The sequence below is a fragment of the Canis lupus genome, chromosome 3, assembly GCF_048164855.1.
Source record: "Canis lupus baileyi chromosome 3, mCanLup2.hap1, whole genome shotgun sequence".
NCBI classification, from domain to species: domain Eukaryota; kingdom Metazoa; phylum Chordata; class Mammalia; order Carnivora; family Canidae; genus Canis; species Canis lupus.
Genome location: NC_132840.1, coordinates 22,550,989 through 22,563,932, shown reverse-complemented (window position 1 = coordinate 22,563,932; position 12,944 = coordinate 22,550,989). Strand labels below are relative to the sequence as shown.

Genomic DNA, 12,944 nt, shown 5'->3' with positions numbered 1-12,944 from the left:
TAAGCCTGTTTACAATAAACCCCAGGGAGATTTTTCATCCTTCCAAATGGAACAAGGGTTATGTAAGCAGAGAGATCTTGAGCTCGGCAAACACCTGCTCTAGGGGCCAAATGGAGGGAGATCAGGAGAAATGGAGCCCTCCATCGCCCCGTTGAGATACTTGGCCTTCATTAAGCTGGGCCTGATGGGAAGGGCAGAGAGTGGGGCTGCTCCCTCCCTGTGCCTGCAGGTCAGGATGAGCACACACCTTGGACTCTGAGGTGGCTGCCCATGCCTCGCTTTTATTTCTCAGTTGCCCTGGGTGTTCTCTGGGCTTAAAAGCAGACCTGCAGATATTGTGATTACAGTGAGTGGGAAAGTAGGAAATCCATGTAGGAAAAAACAAAACAAAACAATTCACTCCTTGGTATTTTTTGTCTTCTGCTTTACACCATCCTCGGTGACTTTTAGTCGGCGACTTGACCCAGAAATGTTCATTCACAGAGGCTCATCTTCCATCTTCAGGTTTGAGTATATTGTATTCAATAAGATTAGCTGTTCTGGAAACATGAGGTCAGCAACCCATGTCTTAGGACGATCTGTGGGATTTTTTTCTTTTTAAAGATTTTATTTATTTATGAGAGAGAGAGAGAGAAAGAGAGCATGGGGGTGGGAGCAGAGGGAGAAGGACAAGCAGATTCTGCACTGAGCTCAGACCCTGACGTGTAGCTTGATCTCAAGACCCCGAGATCATAACCTGAGCTGAAATCAAGAGTTGGACACTTGAGGTGCCTCAATATGAGAATTTTTTTTTTTATGATTTTTTTTTTAATTTTTTTTTTATTTATTCATGATAGGCACACAGTGAGAGAGAGAGAGAGGCAGAGACACAGGCAGAGAGAGAAGCAGGCTCCATGCACCGGGAGCCCGACGTGGGACTCGATCCCGGATCTCCAGGATCGCGCCCTGGGCCAAAGGCAGGCGCTAAACCGCTGCGCCACCCAGGGATCCCGAGAATTTTTTTTTTTAATAGAAGTTCTAGGTTGGTTGGCAACGTGTACCCATTAATGATTTGAGTAAGTCTGGCTTAACCCCACTCTGGTGTGATTCTGTCCTCACCATTTCCTCAGTGGGAAGATGAGAGTGATTTCGACAGCCAGCTTAGACGGAGCCACACCAGAGAGAAGGAAGGGCAGTGGCTTATGATGGGTCTCCTTTTTGGATTCTCCATCAGGCATTTGGCAGGCTATATTTTCCAAAATAGCTGCAATGAGGCCTCCCACACCACGTGCTCTTCTTAGCGTGCCTACCCCACAGAGGAGGGTCTAAGTTGTCCTCCACTTGAATCTCAGTGGGCTTGTGACTACAGCAGAAACAAAGAAAGCTGTGTGACTTCCCGGAGTAGGCCCTACAGGGAGGTAGAGTTTCTGTGCCATCCTACTGGGACATTCATTCTTGGGCTACCATGATGTGGGGAAGCCCGAGAGGCCCACATTGAGAGGAACCAAGGCTGTCCGCCTTCAGCTGGGCTGGACTCTCAGTTGACAACCAACACCAACTAGCCAACCCTGCGCCACGCTATCTTGGACAGAGACCCTTCAGCATCCATCAAGCTGCCCCAATTGACTCCTTGTGGAGCAGAGACGATGAACATTCTTGCAGAGCCCTGTCCAAACAACAGATTTGTGGGCTAAATACATGTTTGCTATTTCAAACCACCCCACCACTTTGGGGTGATTTGTTACACATAGTGCAGGTGGTATAAGCCTCTCTAGTGCCCTAAAGAGCAGATGCTGCTATTGGCTCTTTTTTTATGAGGAGGAGGAAGCTGAGACTCAGACGGGGTAAGCCACTTGTCCATGGCTGTGTGGCCAGGAAGTGCAGGAGCTGGGTGTGTAACCCATGGTGTCTGACCCAGAGCTGTCTGCAGGGTTACACTCTCCTGGTCCTCAGACCAATGTGTGAGGTCCTCCGTGGTGTGGCTCCCACTGTCCTGCATGTTTCCCCAGCACATCCATACCTACTCAACAATCCAGCTACATGCTTGGAGATCCTTCACAGACCCCACTTGGGCCTCCTGCCAAACCCTCGCTTCTGACGTGTCCTCCACCTGTCTCCATGCCTCTGGGGTGGGTCCCACTGGGCAAACCCCAGCCAACCTCCCATTTGTAATCTCTGTCTGAGTCTGCTCTCCAAGGACCCCTAAGTTGGTCCCTCCCTTCACCGTGTTTTCTGGATGTTCACAGGCAATTATTGCTGCCACCTTGGAGGGCAGAGTCCACAGGGCTCACTGTGGTGAGCTGGGAGGAGTCATCTATCCTCAGGACATTATGTGAGACAGACATTTCTGCATGGTTACTTGGGGTCTTTCCATCACACACCCACTCCCAACTAACATAGTGTCTTGTTTGATTTTGCACAACTATCTCTAAAACTGATCTTGTCTTCATCTTATTTACTTATTTATTTTAAAAGATTTTATTAATTTATTTGAGAGAGTGAGCAGGGGGAAGGACAGAAGGAGAGAGAAAGAGAATCTCAAGTAGATTCCCAGTGAGTGCAGAGCCTGATGCAGGGCTTGATCTCATGACCCCAAGATTATGACCTGAGCCAAACCAAGAGTCAGACTCTTAACCGACTAAGCCACTCCGGGGTCCCCTTCTCATCATTTTAAAGAAGTGGAATCCATGGGCAGCCAGGGTGGCACAGCAGTTTAGCACTGCCTTTGGGCCAGGGTGTGATCCTGGAGACCCGGGATCAAGTTCCACGTCAGGTTCCCTGGATGGAGCCTGCTTCTCTCTCTGCCTGTGTCTCTGCCTCTTTCTCTGTGTCTCTCATGGATAAATAAATAAAATATTTTTTAAAAAAGAAGTGGAATCCAGAGGAATCAAAGAAATGAAGTCACTTGGTTGAGGCTGCACATCTTCTGACCTCACTGCATCTCTCCTTGTCACCTCCCATCCCACCCCAAGCCCCACTCCTGCACCTACTAGCCTGGCATCACACCACTAACTTCTTGTCCACTGGGGGAAATTTCCTTGGCACCATGTCCCTGGAGCTAGTCCTGCAGGTGAAGAATCACCGGCCACTCCAGGCAACCTTGGCTCACCAGGGTGTGCAGGGATGTCCTCCAGTGGAACATGCTCCTGTCCACATCAGAGCATATTTCAACATCTACCAGTGGAAGGTAGAGAGTTGTGGGGGATTCTGGAGACCAGGGTTCTCATTCCAGCTTTCCCTGTAACCTATGAATAGTAATAGTAACTCATATTTAAGGGGAACTGTTTTAGAAACGTCTCATCCTCAAACTCATGATCACTTTATAAGGAAGGTTACGGGAGACAGAGGCCATGCAGACAGGGATCAGAAGATGCCTAACCACCATACTATTCTGCCTCTGGGCACCTTTCTTGTCACAGGGTCTGACTCTTCCTCCTGTCAATTGCAGGCTCAGCTCCATGGGTCCTGCTGCCTGATTCAGTTCTGATCTGTGGTCCTTTGTCTGCTGAGCTGGAGCTGGGTCACTTGAGCCTGCTTCCTGAGTGCCTGGTCCAGAGGTGCCCTTGAAGAGGGTCCTTCTCATCCACCCATTGTCATACGTGGTGTCAAGCTTCCCTGGCCACCTACAGAAGTGGAATCCATCCAGCATGCTGTCAATCACCATAGCTCCCTTCTGTGTCCTGAGGAAAGGCTCTATGAGTCCAAAATGGAATACTGGGAGCTGGAAGGGGATTTTGTCATTGGTGCTCCCCTCCCATGTTGCTGCACCCTCCACACTTGTAATCAGATGCTCTTCCCACTTCTTTCTGCAGCTACCTGAGGTAAAGACAAGAGGGACAAGAGGCTCTGGGCTAGATGTGGGTTCAGATCTCAGAGTCAACCTGCCTAAAGCTGAGGCAGATGCCAGCAGAAAGTAATGTGGGCACAGGCCCATTCCTAAAGCACAGAGTACAGAAAGTCTAGTGTCATCCAGGGCTGCCATTGATTGGAGGTTCTGTATGTTGGGCCTAGACCTAGACATCCTCTGTGCTTCAGCTCACCTAATCTTCACAACCACTCAGTGAAGCAGGTGGTATTTTCATTCCCTCTGGCAGAGGGGGAAATGGAAGTTTGGCAAACGGAAATGACCTCTTTGAGTCATGCACCTAGTAAGCAGCGCATCAGGACTAGAACCCATGGGGTCAAATCTCAGAGCCCCAGCTTCTCCCATCCTTAAAATAATTTAAATATAAAATAAACTGAGAAAAAAAACCTGGATATTTCTTTTTAAAAAGAATATGAAGTTTTGATCTTCTGCTACAGACCCTGTCTCTAACTCTCCCTCTGATAACCATTGTTACTTTTTTTGACTACTTTTCCAACAGTGTCTTACCCATTTATAAGCAAAAATACGCTTTTTACAACAGGAGTGCACAACACAGTGATTTGCACCTTGCTTCTCTTTGGATAATTGCACAGTGAACGTGGAACATTTCCTTCTCACCAGGAGCTCACCCACACAGGTTCCCGTCCATTAGAGGAGTCTCTGTGGCTGGACTCTTCAAGCTGCAGCAGGCCTCCATCCTTAGGTCCTCTTGTTAGAAAGATTCTGGGAGTCCACCTCTAGAGATTTAGTTTCATTTTATTTTGCTTTTTTTTTTAAAGATTTTTTCATTTATTCATGAGAGACACAGCAAAAGAGAGAGGCAGAGACATAGGCTGAGGGAGGAGCAGGCTCCCTGCAAGGGGCCTGATGTGGGACTTGATCCCAGATCCCGAGATCATGTCCTGGGCCAAAGGAAGACACTCAACCACTAAGCCACCCAGGCATCTCGAGATTTGGTTTCAATAAACCATCCAGTTATTTACTGCTGCAGGACAAACCACTCCAAATTTTAGTGGCTTAAAACAGCACTGACTATTTATCTTGCATAGATTTGGAATTTTTGCAGGGTTTGGTACAGAAGGCTCTGCTCCATTGGATCAGCTCAGTCAGGGCTGGAAGATCCACTTTCGACAGTGTATTCCTTGAGGTGTCAACTGAACCGGCTGTCTGCACAGAACTCAGTAGGAGCTGTCAAGGAGGGTCTTGGCTTCTCTATGTGTGGCCTCACCCTTGGGCTGCTTGGACTTTCCCATAGCATGGCAGCTGACAAGTGAGGCTTAGGACATCAAGAAATAAATCTTCTATCCATCCATCCATCCATCCATTCACTATCATACAGGCACCTATTGTATTTAATATAGGTAAATATGTTTCATATTTATTAATATGAGAAAGTACATTAAATACTAAGCATGTACTCTGTGTAGGCATAGGATTATGTGCTATGCACAGCTGTACTGTGTCTGCAGAAGCCGCTGACCTTCAGTTTTGGTGGTGGTGGTGGTAGTGCTGACTTCGGTGGTAGTCTTCTCACGGGGGCTGACTTTCAGGCTCTCAGTAAAGTTGATCTTTCCCCAGACAAGAAAACTGTTATGTACATAGCAGCTCTTGGAGGAACAAAAGCATGCATTTGTACCTGGTTTTGGATGTATGTGAGGTTCGCTCTAGTCTGCTCAGAGAAGGCATCCAGAAGTAGATCTTTGTCTGGGATGAGCTGCAGACACGGTCCCAATAAACAGTTTGACTACTGGGCTTTGAGAGTGAGCAGCCCTTTTATGAGCTCATGGAAGAAAATCTTGTTTTTGTTGCTGTTGTTGTTTTTACCTGATTGGTACGTATTTGACTTATTTGAAAAGCATTGTTAGCAATACTTTCCACCTGTAATTATGGCAACAGGTTTGCTTTGGTGTGCCATGTTGGGCTCTGCAAATATTGGCTGACAGCCTATGTGTCCTGACATGTTCTGTATCTGAAGTAGTGCTCCAAATCCTGCATGCACAAGGGAGCCAGCATGGTTGCAAGATGCTTGGGCACAGTTTAGATGGAAGGGCTCTTTGCCTTGTTGGATACCTTGGTCCTAGATGGCCTTTCCAGCACTTTCCCAGTGCCCTTTCTTTGTCCAGACTGTGAAGCCACTAGCATGAGTATGTGTTTTAATATCAACACATATCCTATTGTGCCTCCATAGATACTTGCAGGTGAGCACTTTGTGCTTTTAACATAAGAAGGAGGAATATTATCTTAATTTGGAACCGCGCCCCCAGCACTGGATCTTTAGACAAAGATTTGAGCTCATTGAGTGACTTGAGCAGTGTTATAAGTCGATTGTGTCCCCAAAAAGATGTGTTGAAGTCAATCCTGTGAATGGGACCTTATTTGGAAATAGGGTCTTTGCAGATGTCATTATGTAATTTTGAAAAACTTGAATCCTACAGTTGAAAGAATAGCACTATGAACTCTCATGTATTCTATGCAAACTCATCAACTAGTAACATTTTGAAAGGTAGGGATTTCTTCGTGTTCATGTTTTATGGATATATACTTAAAACAGAACTTCCCCAGACATCAGTTTTTGAGGCAGGGGCTGATTCTCTTACTTGCAGCTGTATACCCAACATGGGCATGATGCCTGGCACAGGGCAGACACTCATTAATTTTCATTAAACAGATGAGTGGCTGAAATTTATGTGGATTTAGGTGATCACATGATGACCTTTGGCCTTGTGCACTCATGTTGGCTCCTTGAGGGCAGTGCCTTTTCTGGCTTTGTTCACCTTACCTGGTGTACTCAGTCTTCACATCCATGGGTCCGCCTCTCTTATTTCCCCCATTTTTCAGATCTTGAAGCCAAAGCCCAGAGAAGTTGGGATATTGGCCCAACCCAAACTCAGACAGATTATTTTCCTAGGGCTCTGCCCTCAGCCCATGCTCTGTCAGCCAGCAGTGCAGCCCACTAGCTAGGGAAGCAAGGAGGCTCGCTGCTGAGCCTCATCCTGGCACTGCCGAGTACCAGTGGGGGGCTGTGGGCAGGTGGCTGCACTCTGGCTTCATCTGCAAGCGTGCTGGCCCCCCGGCTCACCTGCCATGCTCACCCACCATGCTCACTTGCCATTCTCACCCCACACTGACCACTACCTACTCAACCCACTGGTGAGCCCAGCTCTGCTCACGTTGCTGGATGCAGAGGAATATGAGTGTTTTTATTTCCTGATACCTCAGGGTAAAACTGTTCATTAGAAAAATCAGAGAAGCAAAAAGAAAAACATTTTGGGTAATCCACCAGTCAAAGATAACTGCTTTGAATATTTAAATGTCCTTCTCCCACCTTTGGGGTGTTTTAAAAACATGCTTTGCTGTATTTATTCAGCACACGTTCTCCACCAAGAGGTACACCTGTCACCTCATTTCATCCTCCTGAAGCTCCTCCAGGTTTGCCTGATTACGGTCCCCATTTATTGGGCTGAAGAGAAGGGAATTGTTCAAAGTCAGAGAGGGAGTGATAGAGCTGTGACGGGAACTTAGCTACCCTATTGGCAGAGTCTGTTTGCTCACACGCACCTTCACACATTCACACTAACACGCACTCACATGTACTTGCACACTCACATGCCTACACTCAGGCACACGTGTGGCAAACTCACATACATTAACACACATCTGTACATGCAACACACCCACATACACTACTACATGCACGCACAGTCACGCATGCGTGCATGCTCGCACACAAACACACACACTCATGCATGCTGACAAAGAGGTGAAGCTGAACGTTTTGAGAATGTCTCGTGCAATAACAGCAGGGCTGTGTTTCTGTGTCACTAACAGAACCCCTTGCACCTTTGGGCCCTGCTTCCTCACTCAGCCCCTTGGTGTTGGGTATCTAGATAAACATCACTGTAGTGAACATCCTAGAGTTAAATTTCTTTGCACACATCCTTAATTATTTCCTCTCTGTAAATCCCTAACAGTGGGGAATTCAAGTCACTGTTTATTCATACTTGCAATTTTGGTAGATATTGCTCAATTGCCTTCCAGAAAAGTTGAACAAATTTGCACTGTATCTGAGCAGGATCAACGAAGTTTTGGAAATCTTTCTTAATGAGGTCTTTGGTGTCATAGAGGCTTTTTTGGCCACTAAGATCCCAGCCATGTTCCAAGGAGGAATATTCCAGTTACCCAGGAAGCTGGGCCAGCAATCTGTGGCACTGGAGAGGAAGGCAGGAGAAGAAGCAGGATGGGAAGCTTGATGGTGCACAGATTTTTTGAGAAAGGCTCTTCCCCTAGAACTAATTTGCCATGCATATTGTCCTCCAGATTGTCCTGCCTAAGACTAGTCTTTATAAGCAAGGGAGAGAGTTTTCTCTGTCACCACTGGGAATGAATTATATCCCAGTGACCCCAAAACTTGTCTTCTAGCCTTAGAGATGATTGCAAGGAGAGGTGTCTAAATGACCTGGTGGGAACTGGTGATGTCACCACTTAGTTGGGGCAGAGCAGGCAAAGGGCATTGAGCAGAGCGCCCAGAGAGGGAGGCACACCAATGTATCAGCCACAGGTGAAGCTACCTTCAGTGGCTGGTGGCCCCTTTACTCTGTTGTCTAACATCTCCCCGGCAATCTCACTGAATCCGGGAGTCTGATAGTTCTGAACAGGGATCAGCCCAAGCCCCAATCTCTATTGGAGAAGCCTACCCAAAAACCTGCAGAGTAAAATGAAGATGCATTTTGCAACAGTCTTGGCAGTGGGGCGCAGGGAATGGGGGTGTGGGGCCCAGCTGGGCAGTCCAGCTCCCAGATGCACCACCGGACAGCCCCAGCCCCTGGGGAGAAGCACCTGCCTGCAGAGTTTTCTCCCAAGAAAAGCCGTATCAGTGGAGGTGGTTCCTCAAGACTGCCTCATGCCGGACACACAATGAAATGGTTATTAATGTTGGAGATTTTATAATTTTTTTTTCAAATTATAAAGCAGGTTCTGAAAAGTGATGTCTGTTTTCCATAATTGGCGACTGTTCCCCAGACGGCCGTTCAGCCACCTTGAAAATCAATGTTTTCACGACCCTTGACCCCTCTTTCCCTGACGAGTGTCTCTCCTACAGGTTGCTCCCAGGATGAAAACAATAAAAGCAAATATATAACAGCAAAGGCCCGAGGTTAATGTCTTTAACAAGATAATGTTACTTAAGGGAACTGTAAAGCAAATCATTCCAAAATTCCATTTATTCACTGCGGCCCCAACTGTATTTTGAAACCATATGTATGTGCTGCCTGCGTGTCTGGTCATGGACAGACTCTGCTTGTGTGTTATTTCTTTAATTTTTAAAATTTGAGGTATAGTTGACGTACCACATTCTATTAGTTGCAGGTGTACAACACAGTGATTTGACACTTGCGTGCATGGCAAAAGGGTTACCACATGAGTCTACTTACCATCCATCACCTCACAAAGTTAATACAAGACTCTGTCCCCCCTGCTGTATGCTTGCATGTTCCTTATTTGGATCATGTGTGATCCCTGTTGGTTCACTACCCACATCATTCAAAATCCATCGTTCAAAAACGCAGAAGGTTGTGAAGTGCATGGAAGCTCCTGCCCTCCGAGTCTTGTCCCTGCCTGCTTGCGTCTGCTGCTCTAGTTGGTGTCCAAGTGACCCAGTGAGGCTGTGCGCCCGCAGGGATGGCTGTTTCCGGAGCATGTATGGGATGTGACGTGTCTATCCCGGAGCTCCCGTCTCCGTGACACGAAACCTGAGAGTGACAACCAAAAAATTCATCCCAGCAAACAGATGTTTTGATACCTGACCCCAAACATCTGGCCCTTAGCAGACGGGAGGCTTGACAGGAACGTTCAGGTTTAATCTGTATCTCGGCATCAGGTAGTCAGGCACAGGCTTGCGCCTGGAAGGTGCAACGAAAAGCTTGTGGTTGGTGTGTGCTGCGATTGTATACATTGTACTTTATGGTCCTCAGAGCACAGTCGCAGCTGCTGAGCCCTAGAGTCAGAAGTTTGGGAACCAAAAGAGTGATTTGAAATAATCATGCTAGGGGATCCCTGGGTGGCGCAGCGGTTTGGCGCCTACCTTTGGCCCAGGGCGCGATCCTGGAGACCCGGGATCGAATCCCACATCAGGCTCCCGGTGCATGGAGCCTGCTTCTCCCTCTGCCTGTGTCTCTGCCTCTCTCTCTCTCTCTCTCTCTCTGTGACTATCATAAATAAATACAAACTTGAAATAATCATGCTGCAAACAAGAGCACGACCGGTGTTGTCTTGAGGCCTATCACTGTGAGTCAAATATGGGGTAGCCCAAGACAGGACGCTTACCCAAAGCTGGGCTGTGCTGAGTCCATGAACAGGGTCGAGACATTGCACATGCACCAACATGGCTAAAATTAAAACACAAGTAGAGCAGGTGTCAGCAAAGGCCTAGGGAGGGGAGAACAAGTCCAGGGGGACCAGTGCCACCGTGCAGGTGGCTAAAAAGGCCCCTGTGCCAGACACAGGAGCCTAACTAGAGCTGAGCGCCCAAGGTGTCAAGCCATATGCAAATAGGGAAAGGGTGCCCCAGGGTGGGGGCGCCTTAGCCAGGGCAGAGGTCTTGACCCCACTGTCACGGTTCGGGGGTCTCTCAGGAACCAGCTCCAATCCCATTGCCATCCTTGCAAAAAGCCTGCAGCACATGCTGTCGTTCGCCACATGTCCATCTTGCCTGCCTGCCTGTGTTGTCAAGGCTAGAAAGGCCTTTTCCCCTCTCCCAGCCCCCCAGAGAGAACCAGGTTCCAGCCTGGGTTCTGCAGCAACTGCAGACAAGCTCACAGGTGTGTGGCATCATGACGTCCTCTGCAACCTCGGAACACCGTTCTGTGTCATCCTCCAGGTCTGGAGAGATAGTGGAAATTATGCTAAAGGGGTTGTTTGTGGGTGTCGGGGTCACAGGCAATTTCACATTTCCTCTTTGGCTTTTAGGAATGTTCTAGACTTTCTCAAATAAACACACATTGCTTCTGTAATTGGGATTAAAAAAAAAAAAAAAAGCAAGAGAGGACTGTCTTGTGGTGCCCGTGAGTCCAATTTCACCTTGTGGAACCTTCCAGGAGAATGGCGGGCTTACCCTGTTCTATCTGTAACCAGTTGGTGACCGTGGCCAGCCCTGTTGAGTCTGACCTGCATTTTCTCATCTAGAAGGTGAGGAGATCTGACTACAAAGATCCATTCTGCATCTTAAATTTATTTTCAAGCCTTGAAATTAAAAAAAAAAAATTTAAGGCATCGCAGATTTTAGAACAACAGAAATATTAACCTCTGAATGTGTAAAATGCTTTCAAAATCCTCGGGACTACCCGAAATGGTTCTCTGCCCACCTCGGAGACAGGCCAGGCCATTCTCCTCCACAAGAAGAGTATTTTTAGAGCATTTTCAACCACTTTTCATTGAATCTCAGCTTTTTTTCCCTCCCCCACCCACCGAGTACCTGAGGTGTAGAAATGAATTTATAACAGGAAGCCTTTGATTTTGGAGCTTGTATGTTTTTGAAGTCTTCCAAGGCAGGGCTGTAAAACAACTGGCTTGTTTGGAAAGAATGTCACATTCTGCACGCGGGGGCTGGCACCCTGTTTTCCTTATCGCAGGAGGGGCCGCCTCTGTGCTGAGAGTGAGGAAGCTCCCGCCCCACGGAGGAAGTGGGTGTCTGGTGTGAAGTCCCTGCTCCCCAACTCCAGCTCCAAGGGCCTCGGGGCCCTGTCCCCAGCTGGCTGGCCGATGCTCAAGGTTACCCAGAGGGTGGCATCCCTGTGCAGATTTGGGATCACTGTACCTCTGTATACTCCTTCTTCCATCCCCAAATGCCTCTGACTATAAGATGCACCTAATAACTGCCTTTGTTTTAGAGGAGAGGATCAGCCTCCACATCAGGTGTGAGTACGGATCAGAAAAGGCCCTCTGGTTTCAAAATGCTGAAATGTGATCATTAGGCATCTTAGGACCAAGGAGATAAGACAAAGAGAAGCTGAATCCTCAGAGGATTCTAGATCTGCCCTAAGGGGCTGCCTTGAACGTAGACCCCAGGGCCCCCACTTGGCGAGGTGGCCTCCAGTTGCTTAGCCAGCTCCCCGAAACGGGATGTCTGTTCTGACCCCAAATGGGCAGCCTTAAGGAATTGACCCCAGTAACCCGGAGTTATATGTTCTCTTTCGGTCCTTGCCACAACACCATGTGGTCCATATTTATTCCTGTTTCATACGTGGGGAGCCTGAGGCTCTGGTGGCTCAAAGAGCTCAAGGCCACAGCTAGGAAGCTTGGGTCAGACATCCAAGTCTGACGCCAGTGCTGTATGACCTTCCATGTGCATTCACATACTTTGTTTCGTTTTCTTCTGTCATGGGTGATAAACTCTACAATGGCAGAGTTGAACAGCTGGGAGAGAGGCAGTATTGCCTGTTCAACCTAAAATATTTCATGGAAGATGAAACGGCTTCAGAAATGTCGAATGACATGTTCAGAGTCATGCACAGTAAGTGCTGGAAGCTGGGACTCGAATACTGACCAGAACAAACTTCAGCCTAGACCAGAAGTCAGCAAAGAGTAGCCCACCACCTGTCGTTATAAATAAAGTTTTATTGGAACACAGCCATGCCCATCCATTCACGTACTTTCTAGGGCTGCTTTTGTGTTACAGCGGCAGAGTTGAATAGGTGTGTCAATGACTGTGTGCCTCACAAAGGCTAAAATATTGCTATCTGGTCTTTATGGAAAAAGTTTACTGATCCTTGATTGAGACAAAGGCACAATCAGTTCAAAAAGAATGACTGCCATGGAATTGTGAGAGCAGATCAGAGGCCCCGAGTGTTGTAAGAGCCACTTATAAGTCTGGATAAAATGTGGGTCTTCTGGGTTTTTCATGCAAGGAATTGAGATCTTGGGAGATTGTTGTGGGCCCTGGAAGAGTGTACTTGTCCCTGGAATCCCAGATTTTTGTAGAATATGCACAGTTTCTCCCACCTCCTAGCCCTGGAACGGATGGGTCCCTCTGCCCTTCACCCCATGTCAATCTAACTGCTGCTCCCCCCCCCGCCTTTCAGACCTCAGCATAACCTCTGGAAGTCCT

The 12,944-nt window shown here is 47.7% G+C and overlaps 1 long non-coding RNA gene across 4 annotated transcripts in view; it reads left to right on the top strand.

The window, feature by feature from the left end:
* LOC140630008 (uncharacterized) overlaps nucleotides 1–12,944 on the top strand; it is a 74,735-nt gene that overhangs the window by 52,610 nt on the left and 9,181 nt on the right. For 2 of the 4 annotated variants that reach the window (XR_012027790.1, XR_012027792.1), the window contains exon 3: nucleotides 3,428–3,800. The exons of the other annotated variants lie outside the window; for them this stretch is intronic. This is a non-coding gene — a long non-coding RNA (uncharacterized lncRNA). The remainder of the gene's footprint in view (nucleotides 1–3,427; nucleotides 3,801–12,944) is intronic. 4 annotated transcript variants of the gene reach the window in all.